A 13,439-nucleotide genomic window follows, 5' to 3' on the forward strand; every position below is an offset into this window, starting at 1 on the left:
CTTTATTTCTCAGATCAATTAATTTCTTACGTTTGATCTTAGACTTGATCTGTTAGGTCAACTGATTTTTGCCTCCTCTAATGATTGACACAAAAGAAAATCCAAAGGTCCACTCATCCTCCAAGAGTCAATTCAAATATTATATCCCCAAGTGAAGATTCTTTAACGTCTTCAGTCATATTTAAAGAATCCTTCCCTTTTTGCTGCTGTACTTCACAGGCCTTTAACACAGAACTGGAAATGGTGGTTTACCTATCGATATCCCCTTAGACAATGGCCAAGGTGTAAACATTCATCTCAGGAAATCCTGGCATAACAGATACATTAAGATGACTGCATGAATCTAATTACAGAGCAAAAGATTCAGTCCTCTCCTCTAGATAATTCTGTAGTAACTTCAGAACATATTAGGAAAGTATTACCCATTTAAAATGTGTCTTCTATCTTTGGATTTATTTTCTGGATTTTTGATCTTCATTTGTGGTGAAAATGTTACAAGAATGATGTTGCCTGCTGCCGAGTTCAAGTTGAAAAAGGCACTATATTGAGGTGCAGTCTGAAACATGACAGCATATGTAAATGTGTTGGTGATGCTAAAAATACACGGATAAATGATGCATGACATCCACAGAGTATGCACAACTTTGTATTTATATAGTACCTACATGTAGACATTAGGATTCTATTTATGCGTTTGCCAAGAAAGGGAAAAGTGTCTACATATGTCTCGTAAATATGGATCCGGGCTCATGCCCAATGCAGATGCTGCAGAGAGACGGGAGTGGGGAAAGGGGCGTGCTGCTCTGGGAGCAGCCTGTCTATCAGATCATTTCCCCAGAATAGGTTTCTGGAAACATGAACAAAGATGATGGCCTGTAGACAATGGAAATTTATCCAAAGAGGATGAAAATTGTCTTCCACAGGGTTTCAGCATTGTGTACAATTTCTTATAATTCTTTGAAAATTGGTGATCTAGAAATGTCATGCGCAGTTGCCTTTAGTTAAGAGAACCCAAGCATCCTCATTTCCCAAGTACGAAAACACGAGAGCTCGGCCTATTCCTTGTCTTATAACCAGGATAGTGACTTGTAAGGAGACAAAGGTTTTCAAAAAAGGAATGATATCGCTGATGCGTTATGTGTTTAAGGACTTTGCCCTTAGAGTCAGGAAAACCAGAATTAGACTCCCAGTTTTAGCACTAAGCATCTCTGTGACTTTGGGCCTCCCAGCCTGACTCTTCTTATCTGTAATATGGGCATGATTAAGTACCCATCTCAGAGCAGAGTTTTTTAAGTTTAAATGATATAATGGTGGTAAAATGATTAGCACAGTGACAGAACATTTTAAAATGCAAAACATTGTAGCTATTCATTACATTTATCTTTTACTGATCTTTCTCCTTTGCATACATTAGGGTTTACTTCTTCATTTAGAATGACATTAGACTAAATAATATTTTAATATTCTCACCCTGAAATATGAATGTATCATTTCAACAAAGTTTAGAATGTACATGCTTTCCCCAAATCTGGATTTTTTTCCATTCATATTATTGTTTTATCACATCTTACTCTGAAAAGTCTTGGATTGTTTTAGTCCATTCAGAACATCCATGATTAAAGAGTTCATCTTATGACACTCAAAAAGTTAAATCAAATTCCAGGTCAACCATCTTATTCTGCCTTCTGATATTCCTTTCAAATTAGTATGGGAAACGTGCTGGGTGTGCCACCACTGATGGGGGTGGTGGAATAGAGCGCATTTAGTCCGGGGAAGTGAAGGAGTTTCTATAATCTCCTTCTTTCCCTCGGCAGCCTCAATGTAAAGTACATAACTGTCATTTTTATAATAGGAAAAATGACTGACTTGTACAGTATCAGCTTTTACTGCAAAAGAATTAACATCTATAACCACTTGATTAGCATTGTTTCCAAAAAGGTCTTGTCCTTATTGTATACGTGAGTCGTAATGTTCGATGATGCAGAATGCATACCTTGAATTGGGAAACTTGGCTTTTTACAAGCATAACTTTACAGTCTAATCCACACGAGGGACAAGAAGGAAACAAAATAGTGTGGGGAGAGAAGGGATTTTTGTTCTCCTTTCTATTAATTCTTTGACTTTTGGTCATCCTCTCCTCTGCCCTTCCTCTCTAATCTCCTTGTTCATTTCTTAATGACATAAAAAGAATATGGGGCAGGAAATAAAGGCTCAGACACTGAACAGCAAATACACTGATAGAAGTCTGTTTCATTTACTGGCTCAAATTCCACAGATGAAGGATTTGGTCTTTATAGTAAAAATATTCCAGAGTAATACCATTCAAGCGTGAGTCCCAAAGTGCCAATTCACCACCAACTCAACCTGTTTGACAGTGGATTTCTACTCTTCTAACTCCGGAGAGTCTGACACAAATAGAGATAAGTATATGCTAAACTAGTACATTATACGGTCTGATATGTCACAGTCATTATTCTCTCTAAAAGAATTTTCTTTAAATATCACAAGAAATATACTCTTCTTAAATACACACAAGCACTATCTTTGTACCATAATTAATAATAAATGAGGAACCTAAATATTTTAAACAAGGAATATTCTTAAATGTGGTAGCTTAGCTTACAGAACACAGTAAAGGCTCACTATCATTTTAAATAATAGCAATACAATTTTAATAAGGTTGCATTTTTTTATTAGGTACATTTAAACACTCCTTCTGATCTTTCATATTATACTCAGCAGTTAAGCAGATTTATTTGTGGAGCTTTTGTAACCACCTCATTTAACATTAGGTATATCTTTTAGTTTAATTAAAGCATTCCTCTCCCTCCGCAGTAGTCAATTGTTTTCAGTTCACCCATTATGTATAATTGTTTTCTTTGATCCATTCAAAACCTGGCTATTTTTCATGGCTAATTAAATCAACACTTGACCACTGCATTTAATGCTTAACTCAGTTTTATTTCTAATCTTGCGTACCTGGGCTCCTGCACCTAACATGCCTTGAAAAGACTGCACACATTATATTAAGTTGCATACCACCTGCAACTAGTCCCTGGAAGTAGAGGCAAAGTGTATATTTCAGGATTTCCAGCAGAGGGCAGTCAAGCAAGAATAATCACTTTCGCAAGAGGAGAAATTGATGATGATGTTTCCTGATATTTTTTCAAATCAAATTAACATCAGAGTATGAGTGTATATGTGTGTTCTGGTTGGGAGTGGGTGGAAAAAATGTATCCTTTGCGAGCCAACTCATTTCTCACTTAACCTCTTTCTCAGCTGAATAAGAGCCACTATGTGCACAAGATAAGAGACAAGATATTTTCAAAACACTCTTAGTATTAAAACCAAAGCCATAAATTCTGTTACGACAACTGACATTTTCATCACTCTACTTTGGCGTATTTTACATTTTAAGGATTTTAAGAATAAGTTCGCATCACTGAAGAAAGTAATCAAACTTTTGAAGCATATGATTCCTTGCCAAGATATGACTGAAATAAATACATTTCAATTAAAAACTAATAATCGAAACAAAAGGAAGCTGGATTCAGTTTTCACAAGAAAAACAAATTAGAAGATATATTCTCTAGCAGGAGGTGGGATTTATTACCCACAAAATGCTGTTATAATATGATTAACAACTCCTACCTGCCATCCCTTGTAGATGGGTTCTCAATTCCTTACCATCTATTCCTTTTCAAGGAGGTCTTCACTACCAATTAGAAACACTGCACCAGGAGTCACTTGGCTAGGGATATGGAAGTTCAGTTCCTTTTACTCTTGTACCCAGAGGTGTGCTGGTAATTGTTTAATAACCACCTCTAGAGAAGGAAAAGGCCCCAACTTGTTGATTTTGCCCATTTCCACAGTGTAAATATTCCCACCTGGTTAACTGTGAATTGCCAACATGAAGTTACTGAACACAGAACTGGGAAGAGATGTAGGGTAGCACACCATGAGATCGTATTTCCAATCCAGAGATACAGCAGATGTAAAAAAAACCTCAAGAGCAAAGAAAGTAGTAAAATAATTAGGAAATGATGACTTTTGAGTATTTATTACCTTTGTTTATAATTTAATGTTAAGTTGGTATAATTTAATTTTTAATAATGGCTATGTTTAACAATGGCTCACAAAATTATTGAAAATTTAACAGTCAGCTCTCGGGAGCTGGTATGAACTAACTCTAGCACACCATGAATGTGCCAGACCTTCCAGTTCTTAGACCTAAGAGAAGCAAGGCAAGGAAACAGAAGGCAGTCAAGAAGGAGAATCAGTGTCGTTTTCATTTAGGGCATTTCATCATCTCTTACAACCAAGTTCTCCAGGCATGTAAAACCCTATCCCCTTCATGGATTATACTCTAATTTTTTTTTTAAATTAATTTTTCTCCTAGAGATATTTTTGTATTTAATAATTTATACACCACCTTCATAGTTTTTTCTGCCGTATCTGTAAACATCTTTTGTTACTTGACTCCAAAAAAAAAAAACCCTCAACTTCTGAGAAAAACATCACATCCATAAAGGGAAAATCATTATCATTTTCTTTAAATAGGCATAAACCTAACAAATAAATGATGAAAGCAAATTGTCAGTAAATTCTAGCTAGATACTACTACTGACTGAAAGCTTTATATCTGAGGCTTTCTCTCTTTTTGTCAAAAAGATATCACAGCGAGTTTTAATAAGGAATTAAAAACATATTACCACTCATCGAGACTTTCTCCTTGACAGAATCAGAAAAACTGAAGCTGATTTAGGCTCACTATGTAATTCAACGTTGTTTATTTTTACGTCCATATCCTTGTACATAAAATGCCTTAGTGCACACTCTAAAATCACCTTGCCTTCCACTAGGGGTGCATACTCCTTGTTCTTTTTTTTTTTTTTTTCCTAGTTCTTAATAGCACAAACATTCTACCAATCATGTAGGCTTAAAATCACCAGAATAAAAATTTCCTTCTCCAGATTTCAGGCACTATTAATCCTGCTTCAACAGCCATTGTCTTGGGCTTCCCTGGTGGCGCAGTGGTTAAGAATCCACCTGCCAATGTAGGGGACACGGGTTCGAGCCCTCGTCCAGGAAGATCCCACATGCCGCGGAGCAACTAAGCCCGTGAGCCACAACTACTGAGCCTGAGTGCCACAACTACTGAAGCCCACGCATCTGGAGCCCATGCTCCGCAACAAGAGAAGCCACCTCAATGAGAAGCCCACACACCACAACGAAGAGTAGCTCCTGCTCACCACAAGTAGAGAATGCCCGCATGCAGCAACGAAGACCCAAAATTAAAAAATATATATTTTTAATTAAAAAAAATTTAAAAAGCCACTGTCTTTGCATAAATGAACTTATCTACGAAACAGAAACAGACTCACAGGTATAGAAAACAGACTAGTGGTTGACAAGGGTAGGGGGAGAATGGATTGGGAGTTTCAGATTAGCAGATGCAAACTATTATATATAGAATGGATGAACAACAAGATCCTACTGTATAGCACAGGGAACTATATTCAATATCCTGTGATAAACCATAATGGAAAAGAATATGAAAAAGAATATATATATATGGATGTATAACTGAATCACTTCATCGTACAATAGAAATTAACACAACATTGTAAATCAACTATACTTCAATAAATTTTTTTAAAAAGTCAATGTCTTTGTATAAATTTGTACAAATGAATTAATCTCTGCTAATCCTGAGTTTCCCAGTCAGTTATTTTGAAGATTAAAAGCACTGATCACAGAAATTTCCTGGAATGAACTAAGTGCTCAAAAAAATGCTAGCTATGAATATAAATTTAAGCACAGGCAAATTTTATGCCTGACTGTGTATTACCTTCAACAAACCAAAATGTACTTTGTAAAAAAAAATAAAAACAAAAACACTAGCTATACTTACTGCTCTGGGTGGAGTCAGGATTATTAATAAACTTAGCTATTTGGTTTCCCACTCCACAGTAAATTAGACACATTAAATTAGAAACAGACACACACTACCCAGGATTACTATTCTTAAAGCAGAAAGAAATATCAGTTAATTCCTGACCATTCATGATAAAACAACCCATCAAAACCAGAATTAGGGACAGGTTTTTTGTTGTTGTTGTTGTTTTTTTAATTTAATTTTAATTTTTTTTAGGGACAGGTTTTTTAAAAGAGAAGTGAGGGACTGTGGAGCACCAGAGCCAGAGGCTGACACCTCCCAAGAGATCTGGAGAATGTCATTAAAGAACAATTGAGACGAGGACTCAGCGTTATCAAGGAAAGTTTAAAATATGTTCGATTATCTGTTTATTTAATGGGTAAGTGTATAGCATATTTTGGAATTCTTATCAACCTGTTTAAATTTATTAAAGGTGGTTAATGTATACACAATTTGATGATTTTGTTTTCTAGGCATAGAAAAAGATTGGAAAAATATATGCTAAAATCTTAATATTTGTTATTTCTGAATTTAGGATTATGGGTGGTTTTAATGTCCTTTTGTGTGATAATTTCCAAGTTTCCAAAAAGAACATGTGCTACTTTGTAATCCATAAAAAAACAATGTGTATTACAAAAAAAAAAATTAAGGGAACAATCTCACTTCTTGAGAAACTTTGCTTAAAATTAAATCTGCTTCTATCAATGTTGTTGACTGAATCATTACTGTTAGATCTTCAAGTTTTAGTAATTCAGATTCACATAAACATAAAGAACACATCATTTCAGGTCTATTCCCATCGATTAACGCTGACTTAAACTTCTTTGTAATGAGTATGACAAATTTATATATTTTTTGTCATTGTTTGCTGAGTACTTTTCTGTTGAGTTTTTCTTAGAACATGTGAAGAATTGTAAATCAAATGTAATAAGTAAACATGGATTCCAGAACTCAAAATACTGTTGAAGGAACAAATGAAATTGTGGCTGTGAATGTGATTCAAAAACACTATCATAAAAACAATGCCAGTTTATATTAGTATTATCATATATTTCACTCAGCTCTAAAACTCTCCAATTTTAGCTTTAGAATTTGTGAATGTGTTCTGAATAGAAGATGTTGTCAGATAAGGCTCTTTAGATAATTCAGGTCTTAAAAGTATTTTTTCTCACTTTAGTAATGTCCAGGAAAGCCCAAATCATATAATTGAGTTAAAAAGTAAAAAGCAAATAATGCAAGTCTTAGATAGACATGATGTAAGGAATACTCAAGTTTCCTCTCTAACTGTGGTTTCTTCACTCTATCTGCCTGCCTATCTATCTATCCAGCCAGCCAGCCAGCCAGCCAGCCAGCCATGTCTATTTGCTTATCTATCATCTATCCACTCATGCATCTCTTCCTTTATATCATGAACTTATCAGGGAAATTTCGGAAAGCTCTGTTTCTCACTAAAACAATGCACATTTATACAAAACTGTAGGAAACAAGGCAAATAATTCACAAACCATCTATGCATCTGAAGAATCTCTGCTCTGTTTCATGCAGTTTTCCATTTTTTATACATAATCTCCTGTTTGGACATTTTAAGCATTAATAAATTGATACTGATTCTACTGTTTCATAGGAAAAATTTAAAGATATTCTATTACTGGTTTGCTGGAATTTCACAACATGTGTGGTGTTTACCACTCCCCTCCCCCCAGCACACCACCATTCCATACACTGAACGCTCTGTGGGCACTTTTAATTTGTCAGTTCTGTAAAATTATTTTGTATTATTTATTTAATCACTTCTTGCCCTCTATTTCTCTCTCTTCTCTCTTTTAAAGATACATTTAGGGACTTCCCTGGTGGCTCAGTGGTTAAGAATCTGCTTGCCAATGCAGGGGATATGGGTTCGAGCCCTGGTCTGGGAAGATCCCACATGCCATGGAGCAACTAAGTTCATGTGCCACAGCTACTGAGCCCGCATGCCACAAACACTGAACCCCGCACACCTAGAGCCCGTGCTCCGCAACAAGAGAAACCACCACGATGAGAAGCTGGTGCACTACAACAAATAGTAGCCCCTGCTCGCCACAACTAGAGAAAGCCCGCGCGCAGCAGTGAAGACCCAATGCAGCCAAAAATAAATAAATAAATAAATAAATTTTTTAAAAGATACATTTAGATCAATCTTAAGAATATGTTTCTCTTATTTTTCCATTTCCTTCCTTCTTTTTTCTACTTTCTGGAAAATATCCATGACTTTATCTTCCAATTTTAAAATTGATTTCTTTGCGACAATTTTTATTTTCCAAGAGCTCTCTTTTAATCTCTGGCTATTTATTTTAAAAAATAGCATCCTGTTTTATGGAAGTAATGTCATATATATCTTTGAGGATTAGAAATAGTCTTCGTTTCCAGTTCTTTTTACATCTGTCTACTTTATCTGTATGAGCTCCAGTTGGCTCTTTTCATTTGTTCATTTCAATATCTTTCTTCCTTGTTGGAGGCTTTCCCTAAGAGCTGGTGATCCTTGGTCCACGGGTATTTAAGAATTAGATACAAAAAAACTGATTGGAAACTTAGTAATGCTTGTTGGCAGGTTGGCATGGAATGCCATTTTCCTAAGCAGACCTCCAATGTCAGTACGTAGAGATCTTCTCTTTGTAGCTGTTCAGTAGATCCAGAAAAGAATCAAAGGTCTCCTGCTTGAGGGACTGACAGCTGGTTGCTGGTATTCTTTGCATTAGCCAGGGATGGATGACTTATTTCCAATTATAAATTTTCAATTCATCGCTTGTTTTTAGTCTCTGTCTTTACTGAGCCCTTTACTGTGTCTCAGCCCTATACTGAATCTAAGGCTTCAAATTCTTGGTAGATTTTTGTGTTAGTTCAGGTCCTCCAAAAAGCAGAAGCCAAGATGTGGTTACAAATCCAAGGATTGTATGAAGGAAAACACTTGTGTTAAGAGAAAATGGAGAGGGAGCTAGGTAAGACTGGGAAGGCAGTCAGACCACAAAGCAAGGGTGACCCCCAATAAGGAGAAGGAAAGAAGGGTGGAGGCCCACCCAGCAGCTGGGGCTCCTGGTCAGTTATGCTCCCCACTGTAGTTGTACATCCAAAAGGCACATTCTCATGGCCACCACCATTTTCTTTTTTTTGAAGAATTTTTATTTTTTATTTTATTTTATTTTATGTTAATTTTTTTGCTGTGTTGTGTCTTCGTTGTTGTGTGCAGGCTTTCTCTAGTTGTGGCGAGCGGGAGCTAATCTTCATTGTGGTGCGTGGGCTTCTCATTGCGGTGGCTTCTCTTGTTGAGGAGCACGGGCTCTAGGCGCATGGGCTTCGGAAGTTGTGGCACGCGGGCTCAGTAGTTGTGGCTCTCGGGCTCTAGAGGGCAGGCTCAATAGTTACGGCGCACAGGCTTAGCTGCTCCGTGGCATGTGGGATCTTCTGGACCAGGGATCGAACTCATTTCCCCTCACTGGCAGGTGGATTATTAACCACTGAGCCACCAGGGAAGTGGTGGCTTCCCACAATTTTCATCATGATTCTCCACATTCCTGGTTTTACTTAATGAAGTGTTGATTCTGCTACTTACTGCTTCTGTTGATGATTTTAATTCTATGGCTACATTTTCTAGTCTTTATGCTATTTCTTATCTTTCTGACATTCTTCATACGGTTTCCAATTTTATCTTCATTTGAGCTCATCTTTAATCTTTTTTTTTCAGTAGGTCTCTTTTTTCCCCCCTGAATTTTTAGTATAAAGCCAATACTCTGTAAATTTTTCTTGTTAACTTTTTAATCAAACTTTTTATCTTGAGACAATTGTAGATTCACCTGCAATTATCAGATGTAATACAGAGAGGTATACCTTTAACTTGGGTTCCTCTGTTAGAATCTTGCAAAACTATAGTCACAGTCAGCATATGCATATTGATAGAGTCAAGATACAGAACACTTCCATCATCAAAAGGATCCTTCATTTTGCCCTTCTGCAGCCACACGTACCTCCTACTCCCACTCTCTCACCCTGACCACTGGCAACCACTAGTCTGTTCCCCATTTCTATAATTTTTATGTAACCTTTTTCTATTGGCTTTTACCACTTAAAATAATCCCTGGAGATTCATTCAGGTTGGTCTTTTTTATTGCTGAGTTGTATTCCATGGTATAAATGTACCATGGTTTCCTTAACCACTCACCCACTGAAGACGTCTGGCTTGTATTCAGTTTTTCATTATAATGAATAAAGCTGCTATAAATATTGACGTACAGGTATTTGTGTGAACATAATTCTTCACTTCTCTGTGATAAATGCCCAAGAATGTGACTGCTGAGTAACACTGTAGTTGTATGTTTAGTTAAGAAAGTTCCGAACTGTCTTTCAGAGTTGGCTGCAAGTGGCTGTACAATTTTACATCCCCTCAACAATGTGAGGCTGACCTGACTGCCCAGGTCATCCACAACATTTAGTGCTGTCACTGTGTTTTATTTTAGTCCTTCTGACAGGTCTATAGTATAGTGATATCTCACTGTGGACTAGTATTTCCCGCGTGACTAATGAACACCTTTACATGTGATGACTTGCCATCTTTACATCCTCTTCATTGAAATGTCTGTTCATGTCTTTTGCACATTTTTGAGTGGACTATTTATTTAATGCTGAGTTTTGTGAGATCTTTATATAGTTTAGAAACTAGTGCTTTGTCAGATATGTTCTCTCAGTAGGTAGCTTAATATTTATTTTTTAACAGGGCCTTTAAAGAGAAAAGTTTTGGGCTCCCCTGGTGGTGCCGTGGTTGAGAGTCCGCCTGCTGATGCAGGGGACACGGGTTTGTGCCCCGGTCTGGGAAGATCCCACATGCCGCGGAGCGGCTGGGCCCGTAAAAAAAAAAAAAAAAAAAAAAAGGGGGCAAGCTCTATCCAGGTTCAGAAATTTTTTAAGTTCTCTTTTATCCCCCGAGTGTCAACTTACTTATTCTTAGAATCCTTCTCTTTGTTTTTGTGTTAGGGGAACAGATAATATGAACTACACCTGGCCAGTTTCCCCATATTTTCCCCTTTTATATAGGGAATATTATTTTTATCCATGAAATTCAAATCTGCCCTCAGCATATGATTTTACACTCACAAAGTAATCACAATACCTGAAATAGGATATATTTTAGATATACACTATGAGTTCTATGGCTATTCTACTCAAGTCTTCTTTCTGACCCTTCAACACACCAAACTCATTCCAACTTTAGGAGCTGTCTTGCCTATTCCTTTTGTCTGAAATGTGCTTCAACTATATTTTTGGAAAACTGGCTCCTCACCACTGTTCAATCCAACCAATGTCACCCACTTAGAAATGCTGCTCCTAACTTCCCAACCTAAATTAGTCTATCCATTGCAGAGTATTCCTGATTTCATTAACCCACATTATTTTCTTCACAGCATGTCTCAATATTTAAAATTACCTTGTTAATTAATTTACATATTTCACATTTGTTTTCTATCTTCTCTCTCTCCAGAGCATATATTTAATAAGGAAGAAACTTTTCATTTTAATGAATGAACGAATAGCTAGTATGCCACATGATAAAACAGTCTTATATTTATAATTGGCTTGAAATTTTGAATTTGGATGAAAAAATACTATATGTGGGATTGTCTTTCGTATATAATCCTTAGTTCATCATATAATAATGGACTCATGATATTTCCAATATCATAATTTATTTAAATACACATTAAGAAAAAACTCAGATCATATAAACCATTACTGTTTTTAAAAAAAGAGAAACACTGGGATCTCTATATAATGTTTGTAGCAAATCCTGAGGTCAAACTTCTTGCATATTTTGTTCAAAAGAGAAGGACCAAAAAGGTAATTGTTCTTTAGAATTTCAATGCAATTCGATGGAAGAAATGTTATTTATTTATTTATATATGTATGTATGTATGGCAAAAAAAAAAAAAAAAAAAAGAGCAGCTTTAGAACAGAATCTTTGGGAGGTCAAAAAAAGTGAGAACAAATAAACTGAACTATATTTTAAAATAATAACTTTGGGGAACAAGTTTAACATTTTGGAAATTTTAATTATCCAGTGGATTTCTCTCTGACTTTTCAGACACCAGTGCCTCCACCATTTTTGGAATTTGGACCATAGCGCATGCCCAGTATTGGTGCTCAGGATTAAGTATCCAAAGAGAAGAAGGTTAAGTGGAAATTTTCCTACTTCTTTGATCAACGTGTCTACAGACTTTCTCATAGAAGATTGCTATGCAACAGCTCCATGCAACAATCATGTTCATAAAAATAATGTGTTTCACATTGACATTTGTTCCTAATCCCTTTCCCTGCAGGTGTTTATTGGGGTGCGTAAGTGAAAGGAGGATGCATTTGCAGAGGCAATTACCCATTATTGTTGAGCAGCTCGGCAGCCTCTTGAGTAAACTCAGGCATAATTTGTGCAGAAGATACTGTCTGAAAAGCTTTCCCTACCCCCGCCCGAGGGAGGGCACATTCTTGCACATTATGTGACCTCTTCTCCCAACCCTACCTTCACTCCCATCTCCACATGGCCAAATCCAAACTGCCTTTTCAGCTCAAGTGCCTTCATGACACACTTAAAAAGTGATTTCCCCTCCTCTCAACCTCCCTTTAGAATTTAGCGATACCCCTCTTACTACATTTAGCTATAACCTGGGTGACAAAATATTTATGAACACATTTTAATCTGTTAGATCATAACTGACACTTCGTGAACAACTAATGGGTTGCCAGCTTCCTTACTTTCTCCCCTCCAACTGCTCCCCACTTTCTGAAAACCGTTCTCCTACGCCAGCCCCTCACCTTTCCCGTGCCGTCCCACCCATGCTGCATATGCAGGGATGCGACCTGTGTATGCTTGTTTGAAACACTCAATGTGCACATTACATAATCTACACATATTCATATCTACACATATCTACTTTTATTAATATAGACTAGAAGAATTGGTGGTTAACCTGAAATGTTGCCTTTTAACAGACCGTTTTCAAAACTTTTTAAAAAGGGGGGAAAGACTGTTAAAAGGAGGCTCCCTGATAATGTAGAACACTTGACTATTTTATGCCTCATTCTGTTTGTCAGTTTTAGCAATCTATATAGATGCATTTTGAAACTGATAAACAGAAACTTTAATTTATCTTTGATAAGAATATATGCCACTGTACATACAGATAGCATTTAAATTTGCAAACGCACTGTTCTTTATGTAAGGTACTGTATCACATAACCTATAAAAAAGAAAGAAGAAAAAAAGGAAGTACACTCCAGGAACCAAGCTCATGGACCAAACCACAGCTCCTCAGAAAGCAATGACTGGCCTGGGATAGGCAAGTGAGCTCTCTCCTCCGTAACAGAGACTAAAAAGAAGGAATAGGGGAAAGGTTGATGGCTTCACTCCTCTGTCTCGACGTAGCTCAGAAAGTAAGAACTAACCTTGAAAATGAATCAGATTATTCATCTCCTCAAAACGCTT

This window comes from Hyperoodon ampullatus (genome assembly GCF_949752795.1).
Source record: "Hyperoodon ampullatus genome assembly, chromosome: 10".
Taxonomy (NCBI): Eukaryota; Metazoa; Chordata; class Mammalia; order Artiodactyla; family Ziphiidae; genus Hyperoodon; species Hyperoodon ampullatus.